Here is a 21,209-nt window from a genome sequence, read left to right on the forward strand (position 1 = left end):
TCTACGAAAACTGCCTAAGGAATTATTGATATTATAGCTAGTAAAGAAAGCATAAAGCAGGCATGGGGAAAAGGATATTTTATCTGTGTATCTATGCCTAGGAAGCAAATACATTTAACCATATCAAAGTTAAGTGTGCATCAGGCATGATGAAATATTATGGCATAGATGCCTCTGATGCAACAGTAGACAGAGGTATTAAATAGTAAATACTTTGAGCAGGTCTAAAAAAGGAGCTAGACTGTTAAAAGCATTCTTATCAGATGTTATTTACATACACCAGTAAGACTACATGTACACACACACACACACACACAAACACACACACACATTTTTGTGTGTTTCCTCATGCCAAAATAAAAATGTCTGGCTTTCTCTAAATAACAATCTTGAAACAGGTTTTTATAATACCACAATGTAATCAATGTATTTACTGATGCATTTCTAATATGGTTGGTCAAATACAGACTGAAATTTAGCCCAGAGCAAAACGACAAAATGGCCATAATTACTTTCAAGACAATTATAAGACTGAAGAAATCAAGCAATTATAGAATCTATGCTCTAAAATTGTCTTTTTTTTTAGTAAAAAGAACAAACAAAACCAAACTATTCAGCTCATAACAATCTGATGCATTTGACTCCTGGTGAGTTCAGACCCCGTGGTTGCTATTTCAAGCCTCATTTCTTTTTGACCTCAAATAATAAAGTTGAAGTCAGCCAGTTTCCATTCAGCCTTGTTGCATTGTCTGCCAGTTTATAAGGCTTTATGTTTGCATCAAAAATGTTATAGGAGGAAAACCACAAAGAAACCACAAATCTGGGGAATTTTCCGTTTTATACAGATTTCAAAATTGTTACAAAAGTTGCCAACCACTGGACATACTTGATAGCAGAAAATAACCCAAACACTGAAAATCTCTGTCACGATTTTGTTAACTCCTTATAATAAGAAACTGCTGTGCTGGGCAACTGGTTCCTCCCTGCCTCCCTCTCTCCCTCCCTTCCTTCCTTTTCCTTCTTTGTTTTTCTTTCCTTCCTTCCTTCTCTTCCTTTCTCTCCCTCCCTTCTCTCTATCCATCTGGCACTTCTTCTAGTTCCTTCTGTGTGCCAGGCTCTCTTAAGCTTCTCAAATTTAACAGGAAAAGACAGCCCTAAAGAAACATTCAAGTGTATCATTCCCGAGCCTGGGTTTCGGCACAGTGTGGCAGCTGTCATTACCAGAACTGGCTCCTTACTTAGACAAAGTGGGCAGCTCCTAAGCAGCATGGTAGGAAGATGTCACAAAACCATGCTTCACTTTATATTCCACAATCAAACTGCCTGTCATGGAAGCACCTTGCCGCCAGAGAAGGGAAGATACATCTAAATTAGAGCCATTGCTATGTAGCCATTAAGACTCAGCTCAGGAATCATCTTTCATGGAGCATTTTTCTTACTTGCTCTCCTGTTGCATCACCATTCTTGTTTAGTCTGACTCTCTTTCTTCCCATAGCACCTGTGCTTACCTCTAACAGCATTTCCTTCAGTGCTGCAATCATCTGCTAAGAGAGATATCTCCCTTTTAGATGATGAGAGCCTTCAGGGCAGGGACTTTGTCTTTCATTTCAGTCCCCAACACCTAACAAAAATATCGGCACACAGTGAGTGCTCAAGGAATACTTGGTGAATGAATGCATTAGAAAATATATTCGCCAGTTGAGAATCACTAACAAAACCATTCAACAAATATTACAGAGCATGTACTATGTTCTAAGCACGAGGCACAGACATATAGCAGAAATAAAGAGCCACGTCTAGAACTATACTCCAAGAAAAGACACCAATATCAAAGAAAGGACAAACAAACTATGATAATAGCAATGAATAAAGGGAATAATCAAATAAAGAATGATTGGGGGAGGGCTCTTTTAGATTATGATGTCTTCTCTGAGGAGGTGACATTTGAGCTGAGACCCTGAAATGGAGCAGGACCCTGTGGGGCAGGGCTCCTGGGCACAAAAGCCTTTCTGTGTCCCCCATTTCTTGATTACAGGAAATAGGCTTCATTCAGCCTTCATGACCTTCTGTGAGTTCCAACGTGCAAGTTTAAACAGTTGCTAATCAGCGAAGGAAGGGGATGCAGAGACAAGGGAGGAACAGTTAGGAAACAGTAGTGCAGCTTTGGGGCAGGGTCCTGGTTCCCCCTCAAGCGATACACACAACAATATCTTTGAGCTGTTTTACAGATACTGAAACCCCCACCAGGTGGGAGAAGTTAAAGGTATGCAGTTCACAAGCACGCAGACTCCAGACCGGTTGGAACCAGAAGGTTGATGATGCTGACTCCCACTTGCCTCACCATCAACCAGTCAGAAGAATGTCCAGGAGCTGATCACGCCCTCTTTGAACCATTACTATAAAACTCCTCACTGCCCCCTCCAGGTCAGGACACACAGCTTTGAGGACATTAGCCCACTGTGGCCCCCTTTGCCTGGCAAAGCAATAAAGTTATTCTTTTCTACTTCACCTAAATCTTGTCTCCGAGATTTAATTTGGTGTCGGGGTACAGAGACTGGATTCGGCTTCAACCTGAAGGACAAGACGGAGCTAGTCAAGTGAACAGAAAGCTGAAAATGGTCCAGGCAGAAGAGACAGTCAGGATAATGATGAATAACATCTTGAAGTGTTGCAGGCATCGTAAAATGTCTATTGTGCCTGGAGCACTGTGAATTAGGGAAGAATAATAAGAGATGAGATTTATAGGAAGTGCCAGATTATACAGGGCTTTTAAACCAAAGCTAGAAGTTGGGATTTTATTCTGTAAGCAATGGGAAGCCTTTGTAAGGTTTTAAGCAGGAGAGTGATATAAGCCATTATATATTTTAAATAGATAATGCCTTCATCAGTGATGTAGAAAATAGATTGGGGGGTAACAAGAGAGGAAGCAGGGTAAACAATTAGACAGGAATGAGATTCAAAACATTTAATAACTTCTATAGCCTTTGACACCTATCAGTCAGAAAAGTCACCAACAAATAAGACAGACACTGGCCAATAGGCCATGATATCTGAAGAGAAGCAGAATAGTTGGCTAACCTTGTAGGATGTAGTGAGAGAGAATTTTGGCATGAACTAGGTGTGTAGTGTAAGCATGAAGTGTAGTGAATTGAGACAAAATATATCTAGAAGGTATAACTGAAAGGACATTCAGATAGATGGGATGTAAAGGATCCTTAGACAAGGGAGGGATCTTTGGTCAATCAAATTGAAAGGTCTGGCCTGAGCAATCAGTAGTATGAATATCTATTCCATTTTAATGAAGAACAGTCAAAAGTTCTGTTTTGGACCTGATAAATTTAGATGTCTTTATGCCATTTCAAATGAATATGTTAAGTAAGTGGCTGGGCTTCCACACTTGAGCTGAGGGTAGTGGCCAAGGTTGGAAATGTACATTTAAGAGTAATCAGTATTTAGTCAAGCTTCTGGATGAGACCAGCTCAAGAGAGAGTATAGAAAATAAGCTCAGAGAAAATAAACCAATGAAGATAAGTAGAAGGAATGCTTTGCGGGCAGGAATGCAGCAAGAGAAAGCACCCTGGTTAAACTTCATCCGTCTCCTAACTTTGCCAGAGTTTGGTCCTGCCGGAACACCTGCTTAAAAACGTACCCCAAGCTCTTCATTCACCTTGGCACCTTCCAGATTGGCTGCCCACTTTATTCCAGATCTAAGAATGCATCCACAAACTCATCAATATACTGTATTACTGAAATATGTGGGCATGCCAAGGATTTTATATTTGTTTATTTAACTCTAGATGTTTTTACTTTACAGACAAAATAGATGCTGGATCATAAGCTTAAAGCATGTACTTGACCATAATGCTTTGGCTATTTCAATTTTTCATGAAACTCACAAATGAAGACCACGGTTAATAGGTCCTTCTGAATATGAGATATATCTATAATTCAAAATATTTCAACTAATTGGCCTTCTTTTTACCTTCACAATTCATACATCTATGAACAGAGACCTTCAGAAAGGTAACTGTAATGCCCCAACAAAGGTAGGAGACAGTATACTTCTAACAGATACCCCATCTCAAGATCAATTGTTTGATTTAGTTATTAGCCACATTCTATTCCCTTCTATCACATAACTGAGATGTGCTATTTTACTACATTCTACGTTCATGTTAAGGCTGCATTTATTGGTCCAGTCCACAAATATTTATTATGGTTTCATTTATACTCAAAGGACGATTGCAGAGTGTTTAGGAGTATAGATTCCCTAGTCTGCAATATCAGCATTGTCACTTAACTAGTTTAACTCTGGGCAAGTTACGTAAGTTCTCTCTGCTTCGGATCGTTCATTTGTAAAATTGGTATAACAATAGCGTCTGAGGATAAGTATAATTTAAGATACTTTAAGCACTTAAAAAAGTATCTGGCACATGTTAGGCTCTTAATGTTATATATTGCTACGATTTTAATTATTATTATTTAGAGGTGCTTGAGTATCTTATATTAAGTGCTAGGTAGGGATACATTTCTGAAAAAAGACAATCCTGCACTGAAGATATTTTCAGGCTGGCTGGGGAAATGCATGAATGATACAGATTTTCAAAATAATGTGTACTTTTGTAGGAGTCCAAATCTTGGAATATTCACTCTAAATATAGAAAAGTGGTTTAATGATGAAAGCTGACAGGAAATGATGACTATAAAAAGCAGCATTTACTTCTCATCTGTTTATAATGAAACATCAAAATTTCGATAAAAATAAGAGTTTCTCCAGATAATTTTCACCGGAATTTCGAGAAATCATGTGAACAGAATCATTTCAATTCTTTAAGAGCTCCGTCTTCCTGTTTCAGGGTTTTGCTAATTTAATGGTCTACACTTTAAGCAAAAATAGGGGTCATATATTCCTTGTGGAGACAAGATATTCTAGTAAATTCCAGAAAAATCAATATCTAGGAAACAAAGTAGGGATACTGCAAAGTCCTTATGGATTCTCATTCATCTGTTTATTTTTCTCTTATTCAGACTTACCCTAAAGTGAGAGGTAAACTTTTCAGGGATTGGAAAAAAAAAAAAAAACATGTATATACATACATACATACATACATACATACATATTTATTCTCTCTCTCCCTCTCTGTACATGTATATACATACACATATACATTTGTAGAACTATATGCTTCTACATGTCTTTCCTACTGACCACACTGCATTGTGATTACCTGAGTTTCTTGTATTGAAAACAACTGAAAGTAAATGTTTGCTTGCTGACAAAGGGTTAGTCATTTAACTGAGCTGGCCTCAGCAGGTGCCAGTTTTATGATGATGGACTTACACTCTACTTTATGCATCAGGAATAGGCTATGAAATTGCATATAAATCAAATATCCATTTAAAAGTTGTGTTTTTAATGGGCCCTCTGATAAATACCTCATGCTTTTTTCATTTATCTTTGAAAATTTGAATTTTGTAACTTGGATTTTTTTAATGCAAGATAAGTCTTTTATTTAACAACTAATCCAGTGGTTTTCTAGGATGGAAAAATCTGAAAAAGAGTAGGAACGGAAAAGGGAAATAGAAAGTCTGAGATAAGAAATAAGCTGAGTCAATAAAAACTGATACTGAGGGCAAACCCTACATATATGGACCTTTTCAATGCCTTATTTCCTTTGCATCTGCCTGTACTATTTACATTTGGATACAATTTAAATCATTTCAGGTAGTCTTTTTTCTTTTAGATTTTCCTTTTTCTGAAAGAACAAACATATCTTTTTGAAGAAAGCTCATCGAGTAGCCATAGTTATCCTGTAACTAGAAACAATTGCCTGTTTATGGCCCATATAAATGTGTTATCAGTGAATCAGCAGATATGTCAGAAATATTGTTTATAAACAGATGAGTTCAAACAACAAAATCACATGGAACACATCTTAGGGGTGTGTCATTACCATTGTGAATGTATACACATATTCACAATAGACTCTAGGGGGACATTACCATTTTTCAGAGATGCATTTGCTAATCGTTATTTAGACTTTGCTTAAGTATGGGGAAACATGTACTGCTATTTGAAATTAACTGAAGTAACAGTATATGCCCAAAAAGTTTCTTCGTAAACCAATTTTTTCTAATGTAAATATCACATATGAATAGTCAATTCAGATATTTGCTGGGACACATGAGTGACTTAACTATGAGACTTAGGTAGGGTTGGGTATGTATGTAGGTAGTGGTTCAGGCAGTAAAATGTATTTCTTGCTATGACATCAAAGATGTTAAAAACATAGCCAAGTTTTCAGTGAAATAAAGGTTTTGTGAATTTTGCTTTAATTAATTGGAAAGGCAGCTATACAGCTTCTCTCATTTGAGCAGGACTTCTTTAGTCTACTGAGCTTAAGAAAGGGCTGATCATTCTGAAGGTTGTGAATTTTCCTAAATCCTTCATGGTATGGGTAAGATACATTTGTACCATCCGTAAGTGTGCAAATTACTACATAAACTATGAGTAACAACAATAATTTGTATAACATTTCATGCTTTGGCAGTCTTTGTTCAGAAAACATTAAACTGGATGAGACATGGGTCAAACTCAAGCTTACAGACAACGCATCCGGATAGAAGTATCTTTATTTCACAGAAATTATGATACCTTCTTTGGAGACATAGTATTCTCACTCTATTAATGAAAATAAACAATATCTAAGATGAAGTCAGTCTCTTTTCCAGTTTAATTAAAGGGATGTTTGATTTTAATGCTTCATTGAATTTACTTTGTCCCTAACCAAATATGCAATCATAATTAAATGAACTGTAGGCAATGCTGCAGATTCCAAATCCTCTTCTTCCCACACTTCAGGGAATGAATGTGCTACAGAACATTAATATATAAGGCTAAATAATCACTTTCTTCATATTATTTAAAAATATGATGCAAAAAAATGAGAATTCATTGACGGTGAGAACGGATTGCATATACAATATAAATTTAGTTATATTCATTTTTTTGTATCAAATAAAGCCTGATACATGAAATAAAACACACTAGTTTTTGTTTTGTGTTGTTTTTGCTTTTGTTTTTAAGCTACTCTAAGAGTAATGATGTCCACAAAAGATTTTTTACTAATTAATTTTATTCCTGGTCCATTTCATATCATGCTATCAAGTTAATTTTTAGAGGCATTACAGGGATTCTTTGTCTAGTGGTGTCTGCATGTGGCTGACCAGAACATATGAAAGAGTATGTGTAAAGTACAGAGTGGGGAATAGAATCTGAATATTTGAAGATTTCTCCCCAGGTTAGTCTGATGATGTTCCAGACTTGGCAAGTTTTTTTTACATTTATTTCACTAACAACCTGCTCCCCAGGGACACTGACTTTGCATAACATGGAGACATCTAAATATTAATCACCGTGATCTTCCAATGAATAACACTGATCTAGTGTTAATTTAATATATGGTGATCAATTCATTCTAAGGAATTCAGAATTAGAGTGTATGTACTGAAATAAAAACAAATGGAGTTTCATGAAAGATTTCACAAACAAAAAAGAGTAGTGTGTGGGTGATGGGAAGCTTTTTAAATCAAGAGAGTTACTATAAGAAAACTCATTTTGAAGACATGGATATATAAGTACTTAAGATGTGAGTACTGGGTTAAAATCACTGTTGGATATGTAGGCATGTGAGAATCATCATTATGTTACTGGACAATAGTGGTCATATATGGCCACTGAGTCTGTGATATATAGCACAGACTTTCCAGTTGCTTATTATCAGTAGAAATACAGTGCAGGGCTTTAAGGCACAGGGGCTGAGCTGCCCATGCAGAATGAAGAAGGGTCCTACTCCAACCTCCTGAGGGCTTAGCACAGGCCCGATTCATCCAAAACACACAGTGCTGAAGAGGACGAGTCTGTGTACAGTTTGGGCAAGCGGGAGATTTTCCGGTTCCAATAGGACTGCCAACAACATTTCCAAAGCCCTACTTCTATGCCCAAATCCTGCTAGCGCTACAATCTTAATGGCAACTACAACTTCCAGTAGGCCATACAGAGTCATGTTGACTCCTCCCTTCTTCATTTCAGTCAATCTATCAGTAATTCTTTTTTTTTTTTTTTTTTTTTTTTTTGCGGTATGCGGGCCTCTCCCTGTTGTGGCCTCTCCCGTTGCTTGCGGAGCACAGGCTCCGGACACGCAGGCTCAGCGGCCATGGCTCACGGGCCCAGCCGCTCCGCGGCATGTGGGATCCTCCCGGACCAGGGCACGAACCCGTGTCCCCTGCATCGGCAGGTGGACTCTCAACCACTGCGCCACCAGGGAAGCCCACTTTGTTTTTATTCATACCACTTTTTATCATCTGACTTGCTTTGTTTTTTACTTACTTATTTCTTTATTTTTCGGTTCCTCTCAACAAACTAAAGGCTCCATGCGATCAGGAATTTTTATATACAGGATATTGTGTGTGCAGTGTGTGTGTATGTTTGTGTATGTGAGTGTATTTACTCTTTATCCCTGGCCCCTGGATAGCAGTGATGGCACTTGCATAAGCCTTATGTTTCACCTTGAATATTATAAATTTGAGATAACATGTCTATGTTAACCAGATTGTAAATCCCTTGAGGGCATGGGTGTCATATCTGGAACTATAACTTTACATAAGATTAAAGAAATGTAGTGTTTTACCCAAATTCTCAGGAGAGCTAAGAAGGGGATTTCATGTCTGTCTACTCTGCTTTTATACTTTTGACTCAGAAGATTTTACACTTCACATTATCCCTCCAGCACCTAGTACAATGCTTTGTACATAGTAGAAAAAGACATTAATATTTCTTGATTTATTGCTTCCTATGTAATCTTTTGGTTCAGAGAAACAAATGACTTCCTTAGTTCTGGATTGAATTGTTTGAGCGTAACAGCTAAAATCGATGTGTGTATACACAGTGTCCAGAGATATTCAAGTTGATGGGATCATTTTCCCTGCTCTGGCTGCCACCATGAGATCGTCACATTGCTGCTGACTAATTCTTATTGCAAGAGACAGTACAAGAGAGAAAGAAAAAAGCTTCCAATGCTTTATTTCTCTGCTACATGCCCAGAAGGATGCTAAACATAGTAAAGGACACTAAAGAGGGAAACAATTGGGTTTGAAACTAATTACCAGGGAAATGCTGACATGAATTCAACACTGAACTCACTTTATGCAGAACTGTTTAGATCAAAATATTGTAAATGTATGTCATATGTTAGAAATCGGCTATTAATAACAAGTTATAAGAAATTATTTTGTTAAATAATTTTTAAAAGTTTAACGATAGGTTGCTAATTGTACCTGGTCATAGTGAGGAGGAATATTCAGATTGAAAAAAAATGCTGTGACAGTTTTCCATACATTTTACTTTTAATAAATGTCTTAACTTTTTTTTATAAAAATGCCTTAACTTTTTTAAAGTTACAGTGTATTCACTGTGCTAAGGGAAGATGGGATCTGTGTTTGTGTGGAAGGGAAAGATGGAGATCCAAAGATTTAAAGGTATGGTCCTTATCCTGCTTTTCATCAGCTGAGCATCTTGAGAAACAATTGAGTTTATGCTACACATTTTAATATAGAACCATATTAAACAGTTCTATATTTTAATATGGAACTATTAATCTAGAATAATATCTGCCAACAATAATCACTGATAAATATTTTTCTTAAAAATAAACAAATTATGCCCTTTCATGCTTAACATAATGCTACTATTCTAGGCTGAAGTTATAGTTCTTACATATTCAATAGAATACTTGGCTATTATAAGTACACTAGGCATTCAGTAGTGGCATAATGATAATAATAATAACAATACTTAGCTTCATTATGTTATTATCTTTATTAAGTTACTTGCTCAAGAACATATAGTCAGTAAATATGAGAGCTAGGACAGGCACCCACAGAATCTCAAATCCAAATTCAGTTCTCTCTCACTTTACCAGACTATACTGCCAAAAGTAGCTTTCTATGAGGTCTTGATGAACTATTCTAAACTTAGAAAGATGCATATTTGATAATTCAGGCTAATTCACGTAAAAGAATGAAAAAGATACATTTGTAGGGTCCTAATACATTCACTGTCTTATGATTTTCATTTGTTAAAGAAATGGTAGGAATATCTGGTTCGATTTATGCGTATCTCCTGCCGTTCTTGATGAAGAGAAAAGATTATTTTTTAAAAAATTACAGTTATGAAACCAAAGTCACTGAGCCATTTGTAATACTGAGTAAGAGTCTAACATTTCTAGAATGCAGTACTATTAGAAGCTAGTGAAGAAGTGAAGAGAGTCCCTTAATAGGAGTTGAGTCACTGTGTAATAATATATTTGCAAAAAAAAAAAAAAAAAAAAAAAGGTCTCCTCTGCTATTTCCCACCAGGTGACTAAATGTTTTTTCTTGATAGACAACACCTCACCTTACTTCCTGCAGTACTGCTAAATGCTCAGGATCTACGCACACAGCACACACTAACACCCCTCCTAAGAACCTGTAGAACACATGGTTCAGTTGTTAACCAAATATTGCTGCTGTTTGGACTACTGAGCTTTTGAATCTAGAAGACTCAGACATTTTTCAAAGGTTGTGCCTGTCATTCTTTACTACTTTTCTGATTGTGTAACACAGAATATATGTACAAAAAATAATGTCTTGAAGGCCATTGTGACAGAGACAGGGCCACTGAAGGCCATTGTGACAGAGACAGGGCCACATGTTCAACAACCCCCATTTCCCTTTCTGTCTGGGCAGGGAGCTGGATATATTATTCAACCTCCCCTGAAGTTAGATAGGGCCATATGACTGAGTGCCAATGAAATGTAAGCAAAAATGAAATATAATTCAGATCTGGTGCTTAAATTCCCTGAATACGCCATTCATTCATCTTCTCTTCTTTCATTTTCCCTCCGCTCCCCTTTCCTCCTTCCTCTGCTCTTGCTCTCTCCCTTCAAGGGAAGTCCATGGGACACTTAGGCATGGCAGAACCTATGTCCTTGAATGACCTGGAACAGAGTGCTTGTGAAACTTGCTCTGGACTATAACATGAGTAAGTAAGAAACCCTTGTTGTGTTAATCCAGTAAAATTTGGGGGTCATTCACTACACCAGTTATCCAACTCTGACTTACTCTAGAATGATGGTTTCTCTTTTATAGAAAACCTTACCAGTACTGAAAATAATAAGCCACAAAGTTAATTATTTTTCTACTACATTAAAACATGGGGCTTCCCTGGTGGCGCAGTGGTTGAGAGTCCACCTGCTCATGCAGGGGACACGGGTTCGTGCCCTGGTCTGGGAAGATCCCACATGCCGCGGAGCGGCTGGGCCCGTGAGCCATGGCCGCTGGGCCTGTGCATCCGGAGCCTGTGCTCTGCAACGGGAGAGGCCACAACAGTGAGAGGCCCACGTACCGCAAAACAAAACAAAACAAAACAAACAAACAAACAAAAAACATGGTTTCATGTATCGGATAAAATTCAATATGTTCTACGATTTCCCTTAGCCACTTATGTTTGGTCTTTATGTAATTTAAGGACCAAATCTCCTATTTTGACAAATATGGAACAGTTCACAAAATCAAGAATGAAGAAGCACTTTCTGCTATGTGTGTGTATGTGTGTGTACACATTACAATATATAAATATATACAAATTTAGTTTAGTTAACAAAGTTTCTGTGAAAGCACAATTATTTAGCTTGAAATATCTGCTCGGTGATTGAAGATGGGCCATGGGTATCGTGAGAGTTCATCATTAATAGCTGCTCTTCTCATGTATCCTTTAACCCAGGGAGCAATAATAGTTTCTCCTGGTAACGCCTGCAAAGCATGTGGTTTGGTTGCTACGCACACACATCCATCCTATAGTGATCAGCTCAGTGGCAGCTCCATTAGGAAATTAAAATGGGGTGCTGATGAAACTGAGGGATGCAATGCTCCAGCCTTTTCCTTGTGCTTGTGGGGACCACCTGCAGTTCCACAAAGCAAGTGCAGGCTTTGGACAGGTGCTGTTTGAATGCAGGCTCATTACAATTTAAGCTCCTTAGAGGCAAAGCTCAAGAAGCCCTGGAAGACCAGCACAGCAGGTGTTCTGGTGCCATCTCCAGAGAGCTCTGAGGCCTCCATCGTCAGGGACTCAGAATCAGGACCACTAGAATGACTGTCATAAGGGACAGGATAGGAGGGTTAATGGGCATTGAATTATAGCTTATCTAGTTAAGGTGTTATAATGAATTTGAGTTTCAATCTTAAAAATGTTTTCTTCATAACTCCTTTAAGTTGGTAATCTTACTGAAGCCATGATGGGTATGTGGTTGCCATCCATAACTTCAAAATGTACTTACTCCTTCTGCTATGAAATCAGTGCCCAGCAATTTTGCCTAAGTTAGCAAGGACGTTTCTACACCTGGTAGCCTCTAAACTGACCACAGTATTTTAAGATTTTCTAATAATATTTGTTGCATGGTTTAAGCTTAACCAAAGAGGCTTGTACCTTCTACAGACCACTTGATACGAAAAGTAACTACAACGTTTATCTGAAGTTACACAGTAGCAAAGGAAAGGAGAGGGTTCAGAATCTCTGATTTCTATTACTAAATTCTAATTCTCAGGTGGTTTATATTTTCAGCGTTTTTTGTTTGTTATATTTGTTTGTTTGTTTGTTTTTTCCACGCCCTCTTTGTCCTACAGGTATATTCCATTTGCTCCTCTAACTCCACTCTTTCCATTCTGTATCCTGCTCTAGTCCTGGGAGGCTGACCTAGAGGGGCCCCATTGTTGCTATTCCTAGCCTCTGGCTTTCTGTTACTCAACCACTAGAGAGCGCTGGCGAGAACAGAGGGAGGGACACTCTCCAGGGACTGGCTGTATCCCTCCAAGAAATGCTGGAGCTCCTGGGAATTTCCTCTCTCCGCACAGCTCTTTCTGTCTCTGGGTTCCAGTACCCACTCCTTCCCCTCATGCCTTCAGGTGGTAACACTTCACTACCTTTTGGTCCCTATTCCTCTCCTTTGCGAATAGTTGCTTTATTACATTCCCATCAAATCCTGATGGGTGTGAGGTGATAATCACATATACACACTACTATATCTAAAATAGATAACCAAAAAGGACCTACTGTATAGCACAGGGAACTCTACCCAATATCCTGTAATAACCTAAATGGGAAAAGAATTTGAAAAAGAATAGATACATGTATATGTATAACTGAACCACGTCGCTGTACACCTGAAACTAACATAACATTGTTAATCAACTATGCTCCTATATAGAATAAAAATTGAAAAAAGAAAAAGAAAAAAACATCCTGATGGGATCATGCCATTTGTTTGCCTCTGAGACACTGCCAGGTCAACCATCTAATTTGATGTTTATGTCAATTTTATAAAAGATTTGTCCCATTTTAAAATAGAAGTATTTGATACATAGAAAAAGAAAATGATTTGCCCAAGGTCACAAAGCTAGTCAGTGGTTGGAATTCAGTAAGTGTGAGTATTATTACAATGTTTCTTCTACACTCCTGCAATGCCTCCATTTACTACAATTATTTAATCATGTTAACCACATTCTACTGAATAAACGTTGAACTAGTTATCACCTTCTATTATATTTTTCAAGTAAAGATCAGGCATTGAAAGAGAGCTCTTTTAAATGAAAATCACTGATGCAAATCTTTTATGGTAATGTGGATGTTAAATCACAGTAATTTTTAAAAGAGTGAATGTTTTATAATGGCATAATTAACAATCATAGGAGATCACAACATGAATCTCTTCAAAATCTTTAATATTAAAAGTTTAGTATACCAGGCATTCACAAACATCGTTTGTGATGGGAAAATAATCTGCCCAATAATTTGGTCATGAATTTTGAATGAACATTTGACCCATCTTCAGAGGATGGAAGATTGGATACAGCCAGTCCTTGTGTGAAAAATCATTAGGGTTTGAACAGTACCATGTTCAATTACAAAACAAAACAAAAAACTTGGCTAGGTGTACTAAGTGATCTGAAATGAACCAAAAAAAAATTATTCCATTTAATATTGTAGTACAGGTTTTGTGGGTTTTCTTATGTCATTCATCATTCATCAAGAGGTATTAAGAATTTTGTTATTATTCCTTCTAGCAGCAGATGTTCTGTGACTGGAGAGAGATGGCACACGTTTTCTAAGGTCAACTCTGTCACTATGACAGTGATATTTGGCAACCCAGACAAATGTCTGATAAATGAATGTAGGGGGTATTTCCTTTCCTATATTACAGATCCATCTAATGTGTCAACATTAAAATAAATGTTAAGTAAAGTGAAGTATTAGGAAAGGGAACATCCCACCCTGACAGCTTTTTGCTATTTCTGCTCTATGACAAAACTGAGTTGATATGTGATCTTCTCTGATTTACAAATCCCTTGCATTCCACCTTGTAATGGCTGCAGTGGTGTTGAGCTGCCTTGAGATGATTTACTGCAATTTGTCACTTTTTGAAACTGTTCCAAAATAGTCTGCTGACATGTACTAAAGAGCTTTCAATGAAATCTGAAATGGTTCATTTGTTATGTCAACTGGAAACATTAAGTGATATCTGAAAATCACTTTAAGATTTATCAAAGTGATTTAAAATATCCTTTAATGACAATTTGGTATATCACAAAAGCAATATTGTTATGAAAAGGATGAGAAAATCTTTTCATCACATCTTAAAAGTATTTATATTATGTTCTGATTATAACTGCACCACTTTACCACTTGGGAAATCTATCACTTTAAAGATATTCTGAAAGTTTAACAAGCAACTTCTTAACAAATAATTGTAAGTGGAAATGGATTACTATGATTTGCCTAATTTAATATCATTGAAAATCATAGGCCTGATAGCTTACATTCCAGAACATATTACTAATGTAGTTTAAAGACGTAGCTCACATTCTGTTTTTCCTTAAGAATCTAAGCATGTGTTGCTATGCAACATATCTATGCTGACCACTATGAATCATTTTCCAATTTACTGAACACACGACTTAAGTAAACCACATAATTTATGTGCCTGTTAGTAGAGATTTCTCAAAGTTCTCTTTGAGACCACTGTCTCTGGAAAAACGAGACCAAGATAGTAGGTGACAAGCTGCCTACAGAGAATTTCCTATGATTATTGCTCATGATAATATTCCTTTGGAAAAAGGGTATACTAAACGTCTTTAGGTTTAGAAAATAAGTGTTTTATTAAGTTAGAATATGTAATCATCAAGAATACCTTTGCATTAGTCAACAGTACCTGGTCATCAAAACACTTTCATTTCTAAGCTAAATATAAGTAAAATAAGAATGAAATAAGAATGAAAATTTAACTCTTTCCCCCAAATTGGCTGCTGGAGCAATAATAATAGGAATCTGGCTTAGAGTTGACCTCAGGAGGAAATAAAGTAGAGAGAGATGTGTTTTCATGTCTCAGCTAGGTTGTGATGATTTAACTATTTGGCTTGAGTGAGTACAATAAAATAGAAGTGAGTTCTAGTCAAATAATGGGACTATGCCCATGTGCTCCTTCCTTGTTCTAGTTTATAGGATGTTCTGGTACTTGTGATTTCTCTTGGTGAACAAGCACTTAACGATAGATCCCAGCAACAATCAAGGAAAGGTAATGAACGTAGGCATGCATCACTAACCAATGCAACTCAAGGAAAAGCACCCTGACTAAGGATATCCTGCTCTGAGATCAGCACAGAGAATAAGGTGACAGGGCTTGATACCACCCTCACCTAACTCGCTCTTATGAGTGCTCCGTTGTATCAGACCATGAATGTGGCTTAAAGAGGTGGTTTTAAAATGTGGGTTTTTTTTTTTTTGGGGGGGTACACAGGCCTCTCACCGTTGTGGCCTCTCCCGTTGCGGAGCACAGGCTCCAGACGCGCAGGCTCAGCAGCCATGGCTCACGGGCCCAGCCGCTCCGCGGCATGTGGGATCTTCCCGGACCGGGGCACAAACCCGCGTCCCCTGCATTGGCAGGCGGACTCTCAACCACTGTGCCACCAGGGAAGCCCTAAAATGCGGCTGGTGGCAAATTTCCACCAGTCATAATTCATCAAGCTGAACAGAAGTGACCCAGAACCTCATGCCTGTTGAATCCTGTGATTGAGATTATTTATTCTGTTGTCGCTATATGAGACCACTGCTGTGCATGGCCAAAAGCAAATTTATTAATTTTCCTTTTATTTAATTCCACTGTCAAGTTCAATTATATATTTGGTTGTAGTAAGTCAGTGTTTCTCAAAGTATGATTTATGGGCCAGCTACATGAGAATTACCCAGGGTATTGTTTTAAGTGCAATATTTGGAGCCCTAGACCCATCAAATTAGAACCTATAGGGTGACGCTCAGGAGTCTGCATTTTTAATAAGAACCCCAGGTGATTCTTATGCACGCTGAAATCTGAGCACCATTGTAATAAGACATTTTCCTTTGATAAGGGTTTATAGTCACAACGAACAGATCTTCACAAGTAATTTATTTTAGAGCTCAAAGGGACCTTGGGGATCACCTCATTCAGCATCCACATGATTAAATAAAGATGTGTTTGAAATTCCAAAAATATTTGGTTATTTGAATGAGAAGCCAGCATTACACACTATTTCTGACCTAGTAAAAGTATCAATAATAAGTACCATTCACAAGAGACTGAAAATACACTTGGCACGTAGTATGGCATATTTACTATTAAAAATGATCCTCAGACAGGAGGGTGATTTAGGAAGCATAATTTATAAACTGGTGGACATTTCTACTACTCTGGTCACTTACTCCAGGCAGTTTTTAGGGCAAAAACAACTAAACAACTGAACATTCTATTGTGATAATAGGGTCATTCAAAAAATATTCTGACTTAGGGGTTTTTTTTTTGTATGTTTTTGATTGATTTTTAAAAATTGATAGATTTTGAAATTCTTGAACCCAATGTATATGAAAAGATATATATTTAACTACTATCAACTGGAATATTAAACTAGTACACAGTGAGTTTGAGATTAGACCTTCTCAACAGGAATGATCCTTATTTTCTGTCATTTGACTCTATAAATTTCAATCCTAGTTCCCCATCCAGGAGGTACTTTTAGACTATTATTTATAGGTATCTGGAAACTTGAATAATGATAAATGACCCAATATATCAATTGGAAAAATTATTCTTTAGAGTAATCACTGTCACTTTGGAACTTCCTTTGTTTATTTATTTTGTAGTAGAAAAGAGCCTGCTGGGGGTATGAAACTGTTATCAATCTCTTTTTAGTATGAGGTCCTTATTTGTCATGTGCCATGAATTTTGATACTGAAGGTTCTACTCATTCTCTCCTTCTTGTACCAGTATTGGAAAGCTACGGTCTGAGGATAATATCCATCACATGGCCAGATTTTGCACTGCCTACAAGCTAAGCATGTTTTTTTCTTTATTTTTTTCGTTTTTTTTAAATTTTAGTTAACATGTTTTAAATGGTTGCAAATAATCAAAGGGATCTGTTTTGTCATGTGAAAACTGTATGTAATTCAAATTTTAGTGCCCATAAATGAAGTTTTATTGGAACATCATCATGTTCATTTGCTTTGCTTATCTGTTGTCTAGGTCTGCTTTTATGCTACAACCACAGAGCTGAGCAGGAGCTTACACCAGAGACCATATATCCCACAAAGTCTAAAATATTTACTATCTGTCTCCTTAGAGAAAAAGTTTATAGACTCCTCTTTTTTTTTTTTTTTTTTGCTGTACGCGGGCCTCTCACTGTTGTGGCCTCTCCCGTTGCGGAGCACAGGCTCCAGATGCGCAGGCTCAGCGGCCATGGCTCACGGGCCCAGCCGCTCCGCGGCATGTGGGATCCTCCCGGACCGGGGCACGAACCCGTGTCCCCTGCATCGGCAGGCGGACTCTCAACCACTGCACCACCAGGGAAGCCCTATAGACTCCTCTTTTAAAGTAGTGGTTTTCAAAGTGTATTCCTTGGATCAGCAGCATAAGCATCACAAGGAAATCCGTTGTTAGAAATTCAGGCCCCATCCCAGACACGCTGAATCAGAAATAGTGGAAGGAAGGTGGGTATGGGCAGATGGACTCAGCAATCTCTGCATTAATAAAGTTTCTAGTTGATTCTGAGGCATACTATAGTTTGAACCACTATCACTCAGGGATGGTTTCAAGGATGCAATAAGCAAAAATCATTTAAAATGATAAGTTAATATACATAAGAGTTATGATTCATTTAGCTCTTATGTTGCATTTGCAAGGAAAACATACAAAAATATAGAAGAAAATGATAAGCACTGGTAAACACTCTTCATTGCCAGAGAAATCGCAGTGGGTAGAGAAAAAAAATTGCCTATCTTACTTTAGGGGTTACTTTGATTTTAACAGGCTTTATGAAATTACCTCAGAGTAGCTTTGATAAATCGGAAAAATGAGACAGCAACCTTTCTAGTAGCTGAATCTCAGTGGTACTTAAAGGGCTTATCATTTGGTTTATAAAGAAGAAAATATAATATGCTTCAATTATTTACATGTGAAGTTAAAGAACCCAACCTGAAATTATATGTGGAAATCAAATTGACTTCAATAGAAGAGAGGGGAAAGAACACAGCTTCTTTTTGCAAAAGAACCTGGTCCTGATGTCCTGTCATTTGAAGCACACGTGCCATGAACACCAAGTGCTCACCCCCATATGGCTGGCATTTTTTGCATCCACTATTGAAGAAGAGACTGCTTGGTCCCAGTCTGAACTGAAACTGTTGCGACAGATGAGGATGAAAGGAGGCATGAAGACTAATCATTTAAAAATATATATAAGAAAATAATCCAGTCTAAGTGAGGCTATTGCTTTGGAAAGCATGCTAAAGAAAACTCTTGAATGGCTCTTAATATTCCACTCTAAGGAAATGAATGTCTCAATGCACCATTCCATCCTCATTCAGTGATATTTATTTTAGGATATTAATGAATATTTAATTTCAGTTCTATTTACTAGTACAATAAAACCAGAGGTGATAAAAATAAGAAAATGATATGTTTACTAAAGCTAGAACAAAATACTGCAGTTAAAAATGGCGACTGTCATTGAGGGGTGTGCTCTTAGTAGACTAGCGAACACTGCCTACGGAGAAGCCAATAAGCAAATGAGACGACAGGTTCAGTGTTCCAAAGAGCATTGTAAAGTTATATTAGAGGCTTCATGTCAGTTACAGAAGGATGGTTTCAGCTGGAGTAGTTAGGAGCTCAGCTTCTGCAGGCTGTTTAGGTTGGAGTCCCAGCACTGCCCATTCCTATCTGGGTAACGATTGGCAAGGTCCAAAACTAGCCTCCGTCTCAGTTTTCTAGGCAGTGAAGAGGATAACACTATCTACCTCATAGAGATACTGTGAGGATGAGATATGTATATAAAGCCCTTAGCCCACGTTTGACACACAGTGACCATTCAAGAGTGTTAGCTACTGTTACTGTCATTGTTAAGTGTTGATCACTTATTTGCAAGGCGGTGGTGGTAATAAGCAAGGAGAGATATGCCGTGAAAGATTATTCAGTTTGCCAACAAACTCAGAGCTCTCTCATTAATCAGATCACTAGAATTGCTCTCTGGATCAGCTTTGAAACAATTTAGAGGTCCCCTTCCACAGAAGCTGTTTTGGCAACCAGTACATGGTGACTCCAGAGAGAAAACTCATAGCTATCCATGGCAATCAGCTTCAGCAGCAACATTCATCAAATACTGAAGTCATCCAGGTAAAAAAAAATCCAGGCTCTATCCCAATCCAAGTGGATGATAACAACTTTCACATTTATACGAGAAGAAAAGTTCTCAGATACTTTGCTAAAATTTGCAAACGGGAACATGCTCAGTGAAGGCATGAGCCCTTAGGCCTACTCTTGACCTTAGGCCTTGACCTGTAAATTCCAAATCCGTTTCCACCTTGGGGTGAGTGACACCTGGATGCTGCCTTTGCCCTGCTGTGCTGTTCTGTCCTAAGGGTGTGTTGCTGTGGCAGCTCTAATGCCTGACCTCAGTCCACATGCACGACAGGGAATTTCTGTTTCAGAGTCTGAGGACATAAGGCTTACTATAAAGAGTAAATACCGGCAAAACTTTATATACAGGCAGGCCGCCATACACGAAGACCTATTTTATAGACACCGTGATGACACGTTGCTTCGAACTAGTTTTGCTGCCCATCACCAGAGCAATTGCCACTTAATCCCCATATTCAAGGCTCCATTGAGTGACAGATCCAGACAGTCCCTTGTTTTTGGAAAACATAAAAAGGTTGCTTTCTATTATACCTAAGCAGAAGTTATTGTGACCACAGATACGTCCTATCATCTATTTCTTATCATCAGAAGGTACAACTGGTGTTTTAAGGAATACACACGAGAAAACCCAGGAGGACCATTCCATACCTTCCTAGAGTCCTAACATACACACATCAAATATTTACTACGGATATATACTTGGTGCTAGGCTAGGTTTGGGGGCTACAGTGGTATAGGAGATAAGCTGGTTTCTCATGTATCAGAGCTTAATCATCTAATTAAAACATATTTTATATTAAAACAAACACTGGCAGATATGCTACAGCTTAAAATGGACATTTTGAATGTGTGTTTCCGATAAAAGAAGGAAGCCCAGTTAAATTCTCCCTGGCAAACCTGTTCATGCCCTTTTGCCATGGGGATATTTTAGTGGAAAAAACTGAAAAGCAGAAATTTACTGAGTTAGACGTACCTGCTAATACATTTTGAAAACAAGATCACACGTAACTACATTTTAAATGTCACCACCAGGCTAATCCTTCACCTCTACACACCCATTATCAGTAAACATTGCCTACCAAGTCAAAGACAGTTACACTCCTTTAGGTACCATAACGGCTCTAGTCTCCATTCCCATCATCCTCTTCAAATGTTTTACTCTCTCTCATACTTTCTTGGATCTCAATGAATTCTAGTCCTTCAGAGTCATGACTGCTTTGGAGTGTCCGGGGATTTTGAGCATCTCCTATGCTACTGCATCTCTACTTTCCTTTCCTCACCCCTGAACTTAGCAGCTCAAAAGCAGATGATGATTCACATGCATTAACCTCCAAGGCTTTCTAGACCCCAAGACCTTGCCTGGCAGAGGTTTGAAGCCCCTGTTCCTGGGTGGGAGTGGCC

Source organism: Aethalodelphis obliquidens, unplaced genomic scaffold (assembly GCF_003676395.1).
Source record: "Aethalodelphis obliquidens isolate GAN/ISIS:26980383/991018 unplaced genomic scaffold, ASM367639v1 scaffold7, whole genome shotgun sequence".
Lineage (NCBI taxonomy): Eukaryota > Metazoa > Chordata > Mammalia > Artiodactyla > Delphinidae > Aethalodelphis > Aethalodelphis obliquidens.